Source organism: Arachis hypogaea, chromosome 15 (assembly GCF_003086295.3).
Source record: "Arachis hypogaea cultivar Tifrunner chromosome 15, arahy.Tifrunner.gnm2.J5K5, whole genome shotgun sequence".
NCBI lineage: Eukaryota > Viridiplantae > Streptophyta > Magnoliopsida > Fabales > Fabaceae > Arachis > Arachis hypogaea.
This window is the reverse complement of record NC_092050.1, coordinates 36255599-36267155: the sequence shown is the minus strand read 5'-3', so window position 1 is coordinate 36267155 and position 11557 is coordinate 36255599. Positions and strand designations below refer to the sequence as shown.

Sequence of the window (11557 nt, the reverse complement as noted above, 5' to 3'; positions counted from 1 at the left end):
CTTCTTAAAATTTGAACCATCTCCCTCTCTGTGTGTTCGAATTCTTCTTCTTCTCCCTTCTTCATTATATTCTTCTATTCTTCTACTCACATAAAGGAATCTCTATACTGTGACATAGAGGATTCCTCTTCTTTTCTGTTCTCTTCTTTTTCATATGAGCAGAAATAGAGATAAAGACATTCTTGTTGAAACAAATCCTGAACCTGAAAGGACTCTAAAGAGGAAGCTAAGAGAAGCTAAAGCACAACACTATGGAGAGGAGTTAACAAAAATTTTTGAAAAAGAAGAAGTTATGGCAACCGAAAATAACAACAATGGTGGAGATGCAAGGAAGATGCTTGGTGACTTTACTGTACCAACTTCTGACTTCTATGGAAGAAGCATCTCAATTCCTGCAATTGGAGCAAACAACTTTGAGCTTAAGCCTCAATTAGTTTCTCTAATGCAGCAGAATTGCAAGTTTTATGGACTTCCATTGGAAGATCCTCATCAGTTCTTAGCTGAATTCTTGCAAATCTATGACACTGTTAAGACCAATGGGGTTAATCCTGAGGTCTATAGACTTATGCTTTTTCCCTTTGTTGTAAGAGACAGAGCTAGGATATGGTTGGACTCACAACCTAAAGAAAGCCTGAACTCTTGGGAAAAGTTGGTCAATGCCTTCTTGGCCAAATTCTTTCCACCTCAAAAGTTGAGCAAGCTTAGAGTGGAAGTCCAAACTTTCAGACAAAAGGAAGGTGAATCCCTCTATGAAGCTTGGGAAAGATACAAGCAATTGATCAGAAGGTGTCATTCTGACATGCTTTCAGAATGGAGCATCTTATGTATATTCTATGATGGTCTGTCTGAATTGTCCAAGATGTCATTGGATCACTTTGCTGGAGGATCTCTCCATCTGAAGAAGACGCCTGCGTAAGCCCAAGAACTCATCGAAATGGTTACAAATAACCAGTTCATGTACACTTCTAAAAGAAATCCTGTGAATAATGGAATGACTCAGAAGAAAGGAGTTCTTGAGGTTGATACTCTGAATGCCATATTGGCTCAGAACAAAATATTGACTCAGCAAGTTAATATGATTTCTCAGAGCTTGACTAAAATGCAAGCTACATCTGGCTGTACTACAGAAGCCTCCCCTAAAGGAGAAGCATATGACCCTGAGAATCCTGTAATGGAAGAGGTGAATTATATGGGAGAATCCTATGGAAACACCTATAATCCTTCATGGAGGAATCATCTAAATTTCTCATGGAAGGATCAACAGAAGACTAATCAAGGTTTCAATAATAATTATGGGAGAAATAAGTTTGGCAATAGCAAACCTTTTCCATCATCTTCTTAGCAACAGATAGAGAATTCTAAGTAGAGCCTCTCTGACTTAGCAACCATAATTTCTGATCTAAGTAAGACCACTAACAGTTTCATGACTGAAACAAGATCTTCCATTAGAAATTTGGAGGCACAAGTAGGTCAGCTGAGTAAAAGAGTTACTGAACTCCCTCCTAGTACTCTCCCAAGCAATACAGAAGAAAATCCAAAGAGAGAGTGCAAGGCCATCAATATGTCCAACATGGCCGAACCTGTAGAGGAGGAAAAGACAGTGATTTCTAGTGAGGAAGACCTCAATGGACATCCACTGGCCACTAAGGAGTTCCCCATTGAGGAACCAGAGGAATCTGAGGCTCATATAGAGACTATAGAGATTCCACTAAACTTACTGTTGCCATTCATGAGCTCTAATGAGTATTCTTCCTCTGAAGAGGATGAAAATATTGTTGAAGAGCAAGTTGCTCAATATCTAGGAGCAATCATGAAGCTGAATGCCAAGTTATTCGGTAATGAGACTTGGGAGGATGAACCTCCATTGCTCATTAATGAACTGAATGCTTTGGGGCAACTAAAGTTACCTCAGAAGAAACCGGATCCCGGAAAATTCTTAATACCCTGTATCATAGGCACCATGACCTTTAAGAAGGCTCTATGTGACCTTGGGTCAAGTATAAACCTCATGCCACTCTCTGTAATGGAGAAACTAGGGATCTTTGAGGTACAAGCTGCTAAAATCTCACTAGAGATGGCAGACAATTCAAGGAAACAAGCTTATGGACTTGTAGAGGATGTCTTAGTGAAGGTTGAAGACATGTACATCCCTGCTGACTTCATAATCCTAGACACTGGGAAGGATGAAGATGAATCCATCATCCTTGGAAGACCCTTCCTAGCCATAGCAAGAGCTGTGATGGATGTGGACTGAAGAGCGGATAATTTATACGCTTTTTGGCATTGTTTTTAGTATGTTTTTAGTAGAATCTAGTTACTTTTAGGGATGTTTTCATTAGTTTTTATGTTAAATTCACATTTCTAGACTTTACTATGAGTTTGTGTGTTTTTCTGTGATTTCAAGTATTTTCTGGCAAAAATCAGATTCAGAGGTTGAAGAAGGACTGCTGATGCTGTTGGATTCTGACCTCCCTACATTCAAAGTGGATTTTCTGGAGCTACAGAACTCAAAAAGGCGCGCTTCCAATTGCGTTGGAACGTATACATCCAGGGCTTTCCAACAATGTATAATAGTCCATACTTTGGCCGAGTTTAGACGACGTAAAAGTGCGTTGAACGCCAGTTCTACGCTGCTGTCTGGAGTTAAACGCCAGAAACAAGTCACAAACCAGAGTTGAACGCCAGAAACACGTTACAACCTGGCGTTCAACTCCAGAAAGAGCCTTTGCACGTGTAACATTCAAGCTCAGCCCAAGCACACACCAAGTGGGCCCCGGAAGTGGATTTATGCATCAATTACTTACTTCTGTAAACCCTAGTGACTAGTTTATTATAAATAGGACTTTTTACTATTGTATTATCCATCCTGGATTGTAATTCTGATCCTGTGATCACGTTTTAGGGGGCTGGCCATTCGGCCATGCCTGGACCTTTCACTTATGTACTTTTAACGGTAGAGTTTCTACACTCCATAGATTAAGGTGTGGAGCTCTGCTGTTCCTCAAAGATTAATGCAAAGTACTACTGTTTTCTATTCAATTCATCTTATTTCGCTTCTAAGATATTCATTCGCACTTCAACCTGAATGTGATGAACGTGACAATCATCATCATTCCCTATGAACGCATGCCTGACAACCACTTCCGTTCTACATTAGATTGAATGAGTATCTCTTAGATCTCTTAATCAGAATCTCCGTGGTGTAAGCTAGAATGATGGCGGCATTCAAGAGAATCCGGAAAGTCTAAACCTTGTCTGTGGTATTCTGAGTAGGATTCAATGATTGAATGACTGTGACGAACTTTAAACTCGCGAGTGCTGGGCGTAGTGATAGACGCAAAAGGAGGATAAATCCTATTCCAGCATGATCGGGAACCTCAAATGATTAGCCGTGCCGTGACAGGGCATCTTGGATCATTTTCACAAGAGGAGGGGATGTAGCCACTGACAACGGTGATGCCCTTGCATAAAGCCAGCCATGGAAAGGAGTAGGATTGATTGGATGAAGGCAGCAGGAAAGCAGAGATTCAGAGGAACGAAAGCATCTCTACATGCTTATCTGAAATTCTCGCCAATGAATTACATAAGTGTTTTTATCCTTATTTTCTGTTTAATTAGTATTATATTCGAAAACTCCATAATCAATTTTTATCCGCCTGACTGAGATTTACAAGGTGACCATAGCTTGCTTCATACCAACAATCTCCGTGGGATCGACCCTTACTCACGTAAGGTTTATTACTTGGACGACCTAGTGCACTTGCTGGTTAGTTATGCGAAGTTGTGAAGATATGTTTAGACCATGGTTCTGTGCATCCGTTTTTGGTGCCATTGCCAGGGAATCAATTTCGAACAACAATTCACAACCTGAGTAACAATTTCGCATTCCAAGTTTTTGGCGCCGTTGCCGGGGATTGTTCGAGTTTGGACAACTGACGGTTCATCTTGTTGCTCAGATTAGGTAATTTTCTTTTTGCTTTATTTTCAAAAATTTTTCAAAAATCTTTCAAAAATTTCTCATCTGTTTTCAAAAAAAATATATAAAAAATAAAAATATTTTCAAAAATATATTTTTCTTCAGAATTTTTAAGAATGAATTCTAGTGTTTCATAAAGCATGTTGAAGCCTGGCTGGCTGTAAAGCCATATCCAAACTCCTTTGGGATTGGTCTTCAACTAATCACCTCAATGGATGTAATTCCATTCTAAAGCTTGGCTGGCTATTAAGCCATGCCTGACCCTTTGATTAGAGCTTTAGACTAAAGAGCATAAGATTCCTGGAATTCATATTAAAAATTTTGGAATCCTTATTTTTCTTTTTCAAAATGATTTTTGAAAAATATAAAATAAAAATACAAAAAAATCATAAAATAAAAAAAATCAAAAATATTTCATGTTTCTTGTTTGAGTCTTGAGTCATGTTATAAGTTTGGTGTCAATTGCATGTGCATCTTGCATTTTTTCGAAAATTCATGCATTCATAGTGTTCATCGTGATCTTCAAGTTGTTCTTGGTAAGTCTTCTTGTTTGATCTTTGCATTTGCATGTTTTGTGTCTTTTCTTGTTTTTCATATGCATTCTTGAATTCTTAGTGTCTAAGCATTAAAGAATTCTAAGTTTGGTGTCTTGCATGTTTTCTTTGCATTAAAAATTTTTCAAAAATATGTTCTTGATGTTCATCATGATCTTCATAGTGTTCTTGGTGTTCATCTTGACATTCATAGCATTCTTGCATGCATTCATTGTTTTGATCTATAACTTTCATGCATTGCATCATTTTTCATGTTTTTCTCTCTCATCATTAAAAATTCAAAAATTAAAAAAATATCTTCCCCTTTTTCTCTCATAAAATTCGAAAATTAGATTTGACTTTTTCAAAAAATTTTAAAATCTAGTTGTTTCTTATGAGTCAAATCAAATTTTCAATTTAAAAATCTTATCTTTTTCAAAATCTTTTTCAAAAATCAAAATTTTTTTTTTCAGTTTTTTTTAGTTATTTTCGAAAATTATAAAAATATTTTCCAAAAATATTTCTTAATTTTATATCATAATTTTCGAAAATAACATCATCAATTAATGTTTTGATTCAAAAATTTCAAGTTTGTTACTTACTTGTTAAGAAAGATTCAAACTTTAAGTTCTAGAATCATATCTTGTGATTTCTTGCGAATCAAGTCATTAATTGTGATTTTAAAAAATAAATCTTTTTCAAAACTAATTTCAATCATATCTTTCTATCTTTTTCAAAAATTTGATTTCAAAATATCTCTTTATCTTATCTTTTCCAAAATTTGATTTCAAAATATCTTTTCTAACTTCTTATCTTCTTATCTTTTTAAAATTGATTTTCAAAATTTTGTTTCAACTAACTAACTAACTTTTTGTTTGTTTCCTATCTTTTTCAAAACCACCTAACTAACTCTCTCTCTCTAATTTTCGAAAATATCTTCCCTCTTTTTCAAAAATTCTTTTTAATTAACTAATTATTTTAATTTTTTTATTTTAATTTTCGAAAAAAAATCACTAACCTTTTTCAAAAACTATTTTCAAAAATTACTAACCATTTTTCAAAAACAATTTTCAAAAATTTCCTCTCTCTCTTTTCTTCTCCTTTTCTTCCACTCACCTAAAGGGAACCTCTATACTTGGGTAAACAGGATCCCTATTATTATTATTTTTCTGTGCCCTCTTCTTTGTCATATGAGCAGGAGCAAGGACAAGAATATTCTTGTTGAAGCAGATCCAGAACCTGAAAGGACTCTGAAGAGGAAACTAAGAGAAGCTAAATTACAACTATCCAGCAAGCACCTGTCAGAAATTTTCGAACAGGAAGAGGAGATGGCAGTCGAAAATAATAATAATGCAAGGAGGATGCTTGGTGACTTTACTGCACCTAATTCCAATTTACATGGAAGAAGCATCTCCATTCCTGCCATTGGAGCAAACAACTTTGAGCTGAAACCTCAGCTAGTTTCTCTGATGCAGCAGAACTGCAAGTTTCATGGACTTCCATCTGAAGATCCTTTTCAGTTCTTAACTGAATTTTTGCAGATATGTGATACTGTTAAGACTAATGGAGTAGATCCTGAAGTCTACAGGCTCATGCTTTTTCCTTTTGCTGTAAGAGACAGAGCTAGAGTGTGGTTGGATTCTCAACCCAGAGATAGCCTGAACTCTTGGGATAAGCTGGTCACGGCTTTCTTAGCCAAGTTCTTTCCTCCTCAAAAGCTGAGCAAGCTTAGAGTGGATGTTCAAACCTTCAGACAGAAAGAAGGTGAATCCCTCTATGAAGCTTTGGAAAGATACAAGCAACTGACCAAAAAGTGTCCTTCTGACATGCTTTCAGAATGGACCATCCTGGATATATTCTATGATGGTTTATCTGAGCTATCAAAGATGTCATTGGACACTTCTGCAGGTGGATCCATTCACCTAAAGAAAACGCCTGCAGAAGCTCAAGAACTCATTCACATGGTTGCTAATAACCAGTTCATGTACACTTCTGAGAAGAACCCTGTGAATAATGGGACGCCTATGAAGAAGGAAGTTCTTAAAGTTGATACTCTGAATGCCATACTGGCTCAAAACATAATATTGACTCAGCAAGTCAATATGATTTCTCAGAGTCTGAATGGAATGCAAGCTGCATCCAACAGTACTCAAGAGGCTTCTTATGAAGAAGAAGATTATGATCCTGAGAACCCTGCAATAGCAGAGGTAAATTACATGGGTGAACCATATGGAAACACCTATAATCCATCATGGAGAAATCATCCAAATCTCTCATGGAAGGATCAAAGGCCTCAACAAGGCTTTAATAATGGTGGAAGAAACAGGTTTAGCAATAGCAAGCCTTTTCCATCATCCACTCAGCAACAGACAGAGAATTTTGAGCAGAATCCATCTAGCCTAGCAAATTTAGTCTCTGATCTATCTAAGGCCACTGTGAGTTTCATGAATGAAACAAGGTCTTCCATTAGAAATTTGGAAGCACAAGTGGGCCAGCTGAGTAAAAGGATCACTGAAATCCCTCCTAGTACTCTCCCAAGCAATACAGAAGAGAATCCAAAAGGAGAGTGCAAGGCCATTGACATAAGCACCATGGCTGAACCTGTTAGGGAAGGAGAGGACGTGAATCCCAAGGAGGAAGACCTCCTGGGATGTCCAGTGATCAATAAGGAGCTTCCCTCTGAGGAACCTAAGGAATCTGAGACTCATCTAGAGACCATAGAGATTCCATTGAACCTCCTTATGCCATTCATGAGCTCTGATGAGTATTCCTCTTCTGAAGAGAATGAGGATGTTACTGAAGAGCAAGCTGCCAAGTTCCTTGGTGCAATCATGAAGCTAAATGCCAAATTATTTGGTATTGAAACTTGGGAAGATGAACCTCCCTTGTTCACCAATGAACTAAGTGATCTGGATCAACTGACATTGCCTCAAAAGAGACAGGATCCTGGAAAGTTCATAATACCTTGTACTATAGGCACCATGATCTTTAAGGCTCTGTGTGACCTTGGTTCAGGGATAAACCTCATGCCCCTCTCTGTAATAGAGAAACTGGGAATCTATGGGGTACAAGCTGCTAAAATTTCACTAGAGATGGCAGATAATTCAAGAAAACAGGCTTATGGACAAGTAGAGGACGTGTTAGTAAAGGTTGAAGGCCTTTACATCCCTGCTGATTTCATAGTCCTGGATACTGGAAAGGAAGAGGATGAATTCATCATCCTAGGAAGACCTTTCCTAGCCACAGCAAGAGCTGTGATTGATGTGGACAGAGGAGAATTGATCCTTCAATTGAATGAGGACAACCTTGTGTTTACAACTCAAGGATCTCTCTCTGTATCCATGGAGAGGAAGCATAAAGAGTTTCTCTCAAAGCAGAGTCAACCAAAGCCCCCACAGTCAAACTCTAAGTTTGGTGTTGGGAGGCCACAACCAAACTCTAAGTTTGGTGTCAAGCCCCCATATCCAAACTCTAAATTTGGTGTTGGGAGGTCTCAACAAAGCTCTGCACATCTGTGAGGCTCCATGAGAGCCCACTGTCAAGCTATTGACATTAAAGAAGTGCTTGTTGGGAGGTAACCCAATGTTTATTTATCTAATTTTCATTTTTTTTCATGTTTTATTAGGTTCATGATCATGTGGAGTCACAAAATAAATATAAAAATTGAAAACGGAATCAAAAACAGCAGAAGAAAAATCACACCTTAGAGGAAGACCTTACTGGCGTTTAAACGCCAGTAAGAAGCATGTTTTGGGCGTTCAACGCCAGAACAGAGCATGGTTCTAGCACTGAACGCCAGAAATGGCAGCATCTGGGCGTTTGAACGCCAGAAATGTACCCTGGAGGAGAGCTGGCGCTGAACGCCCAGAACAAGCATAGTTCTGGCGTTCAACGCCAGAAATAGGCTACAAATGGGCGTTCAACGCCCAGAACAAGCACCAACCTGGAGCTGAACGCCCAGAGTTGTGTGCAAGGGCATTTTACATGCCTAATTTGGTGCAAGGTTGTAAATCCTTGAACACCTCAGGATCTGTGGACCCCACAGGATCACCTCAGGATCTGTGGACTCCACAGGATCCCCACCTACCTCCACTCACTTCTTCTCACCCCTCTTTCACACAATCCCATAAACACTCTTCCCCAAAACCCTTCACCAATCACCTCAATCTCTCTTCCCCATCACCTCTTCACCACTCACATCCATCCACTCTTCCCCATAAACCTACCTCATAAACTCCACCTACCTTCAAAATTCAAAACCAATTTCCCACCCAAACCCACCCTAAATGGCTGAACTTACCCCCCTCCCTTCCCTATATATAACCTCCATTCTTCCTCATTTTCACACAACACAACCCTCTCTTCCCCTTCTTGGCCGAAACACACACCTTCCCCCTCTTCTCCATCTTTTCTTCTTCTCCTTCATCTTTTCTTTCTTCTCTTGCTCGAGGGCGAGCAAAATTCTAAGTTTGGTGTGGTAAAAGCATAAGCTTTTTGTTTTTTCATTACCATTGATGGCACCTAAGACCGGAGAATCCTCTAGAAAAGGGAAAGGGAAGACAAAAGCTTCCACCTCCGAGTCATGAGAGATGGAAAGGTTCATCTCCAAAGCCCATCAAGACCACTTCTATGATGTTGTGGCCAAGAAGAAGGTGATCCCCGAGGTCCCTTTCAAACTCAAAAGAAATGAGTATCCATAGATCCGACATAAAATTCAAAGAAGAGGTTGGGAAGTTCTAACAAACCCCATCTAACAAGTCGGTATCTTAATGGTTCAAGAGTTCTATGCTAATGCATGGATCACTAGGAACCATGATCAAAGTAAGAACCCGAACCCAAAGAATTATCTCACCATGGTTCGGGGGAAATACTTAGATTTTAGTCCGGAAAATGTGAGGTTGGCGTTCAACTTGCCAAACATGGAAGAGAACGCACGCCCCTACACAAGGAGAGTCAACTTTGATCAAAGGTTGGACCAAGTCCTCATGGACATATGTGTAGAAGGAGCTCAATGGAAGATTAACTCAAAAGGCAAACCGGTTCAACTAAGAAGACTGGACCTTAAGCCTGTAGCTAGAGGATGGTTGGAGTTTATTCAATGCTCGATCATTCCCACTAGCAACCGGTCTGAAGTTACTATAGACCGGGCCATCATGATCCATAGCATCATGATTGGAGAAGAAGTGGAAGTTCATGAGATTATACCTCAAGAACTCTACAAAGTGGCTGACAAGTCCTCCACAATGGCAAGGTTAGCCTTTCCTCACCTCATCTGCCACCTATGCAATTCGGCTGGGATTGATATAGAGGGAGATATCCTCATTAAAGAGGACAAGCCCATCACTAAGAAAAAGATGGAGCAAGCAAGAGAGCCCATTCATGGAGCTCAAGAGGCGCATAAAGCTCATCACCATGAGATCCCGGAGATGCCTCAAATGCATTTTCCTCCACAAAACTATTGGGAGCAAATCAACACCTCCCTAGGAGAACTAAGCTCCAACATGAGACAATTAAGGGTGGAACATCAAGAGCACTCCATCATCCTTCATGAAATTAGAGAAGATCAAAAAACAATGAGGGAGGAGCAACAAAGACAAGGAAGAGACATAGAAGAGCTCAAGGACATCATTGGTTCCTCAAGAAGGAAACGCCACCATCACTAAGGTGGATTCATTCCTTGTTCCTATTTCTTCTGTTTTTCGTTTTCTATGTTAAGTGCTTATCTATGTTTGTATCTTCATTACATGATCATTAGTAGTTAGTAACTATGTCTTAAAGTTATGAATATCCTATGAATCCATCACATCTCTTAAAAAAACTGTTTTAATTCAAAAGAACAAGAAGTACATGAGTTTCAAATTTATCCTTGAACTTAGTTTAATTATATTGATGTGGTGACAATGCTTCTTGTTTTCGGAATGTATGCTTGAACAGTGCATATGTCTTTTGAAGTTGTTGTTTAAGAATGTTAAATATGTTGGCTCTTGAAAGAATGATGACTAGGAAACATATTATTTGATAATCTGAAAAATCATAAAAATGATTCTTGAAGCAAGAAAAAGCAGCAAAGAACAAAGCTTGCAGAAAAAAAATAGGCGAAAAAAAATAGAAAGAAAAAGAAAAAGCAAGCAGAAAAAGCCAAAGCTCTTAAAACCAAGAGGCAAGAGCAAAAAGCCAATAACCCTTAAAACCAAAAGGCAAGGGCAAAAGGATCCCAAGGCTTTGAGCATCAGTAGATAGGAGGGCCTAAAGGAATAAAATCCTGGTCTAAGCGGCTAAACCAAGCTGTCCCTAACCATGTGCTTGTGGCGTGTAGGTATCAAGTGAAAACTTGAGACTGAGCGGTTAAAGTCAAGGTCCAAAGCAAAAAAAGAGTGTGCTTAAGAACCCTGGATACCTCTAATTGGGGACTTTAGCAAAGCTGAGTCACAATCTGAAAAGGTTCACCCAATTATGTGTCTGTGGTATTTATGTATCCGGTGGTAATACTGGAAAACAAAGTGCTTAGGGCCACGGCCAAGACTCATAAAATAGTTGTGTTCAAGAATCATCATACTGAACTAGGAGAGTCAATAACACTATCTAAACTCTGAGTTCCTATAGAAGCCAATCATTCTGAACTTCAATGGATAAAGTGAGATGCCAAAACTATTCAAGAGGCAAAAAGCTACAAGTCCCGCTCATCTGATTGGAGCTATGTTTCATTGATGGTTTGGAATTTATAGTATATTCTCTTCTTTTTATCCTATTTGATTTTCAGTTGCTTGGGAACAAGCAACAATTTAAGTTTGGTGTTGTGATGAGCGGATAATTTATATGCTTTTTGGCATTGTTTTTAGTATGTTTTTAGTAGAATCTAGTTACTTTTAGGGATGTTTTCATTAGTTTTTATGTTAAATTCACATTTCTGGACTTTACTATGAGTTTGTGTATTTTTCTGTGATTTCAGGTATTTTCTGGCTGAAATTGAAGGACTTGAGCAAAAATCAGATTCAGAAGTTGAAGAAGGACTGCTGATGCTGTTGGATTCTGACCTCCCTACACTCAA

The 11557-nt window shown here is 38.6% G+C and overlaps 1 non-coding gene across 1 annotated transcript; it reads right to left on the bottom strand.

Annotated features, from left to right (window-relative positions):
* Positions 1-697: 697 nt before the first annotated feature.
* LOC112753588 (small nucleolar RNA R71) lies at positions 698-801 on the bottom strand. The gene has a single exon (XR_003177969.1). It is a non-coding gene; the product is annotated as a small nucleolar RNA R71 (small nucleolar RNA).
* Between the last annotated feature and the right edge of the window lie 10756 nt (positions 802-11557).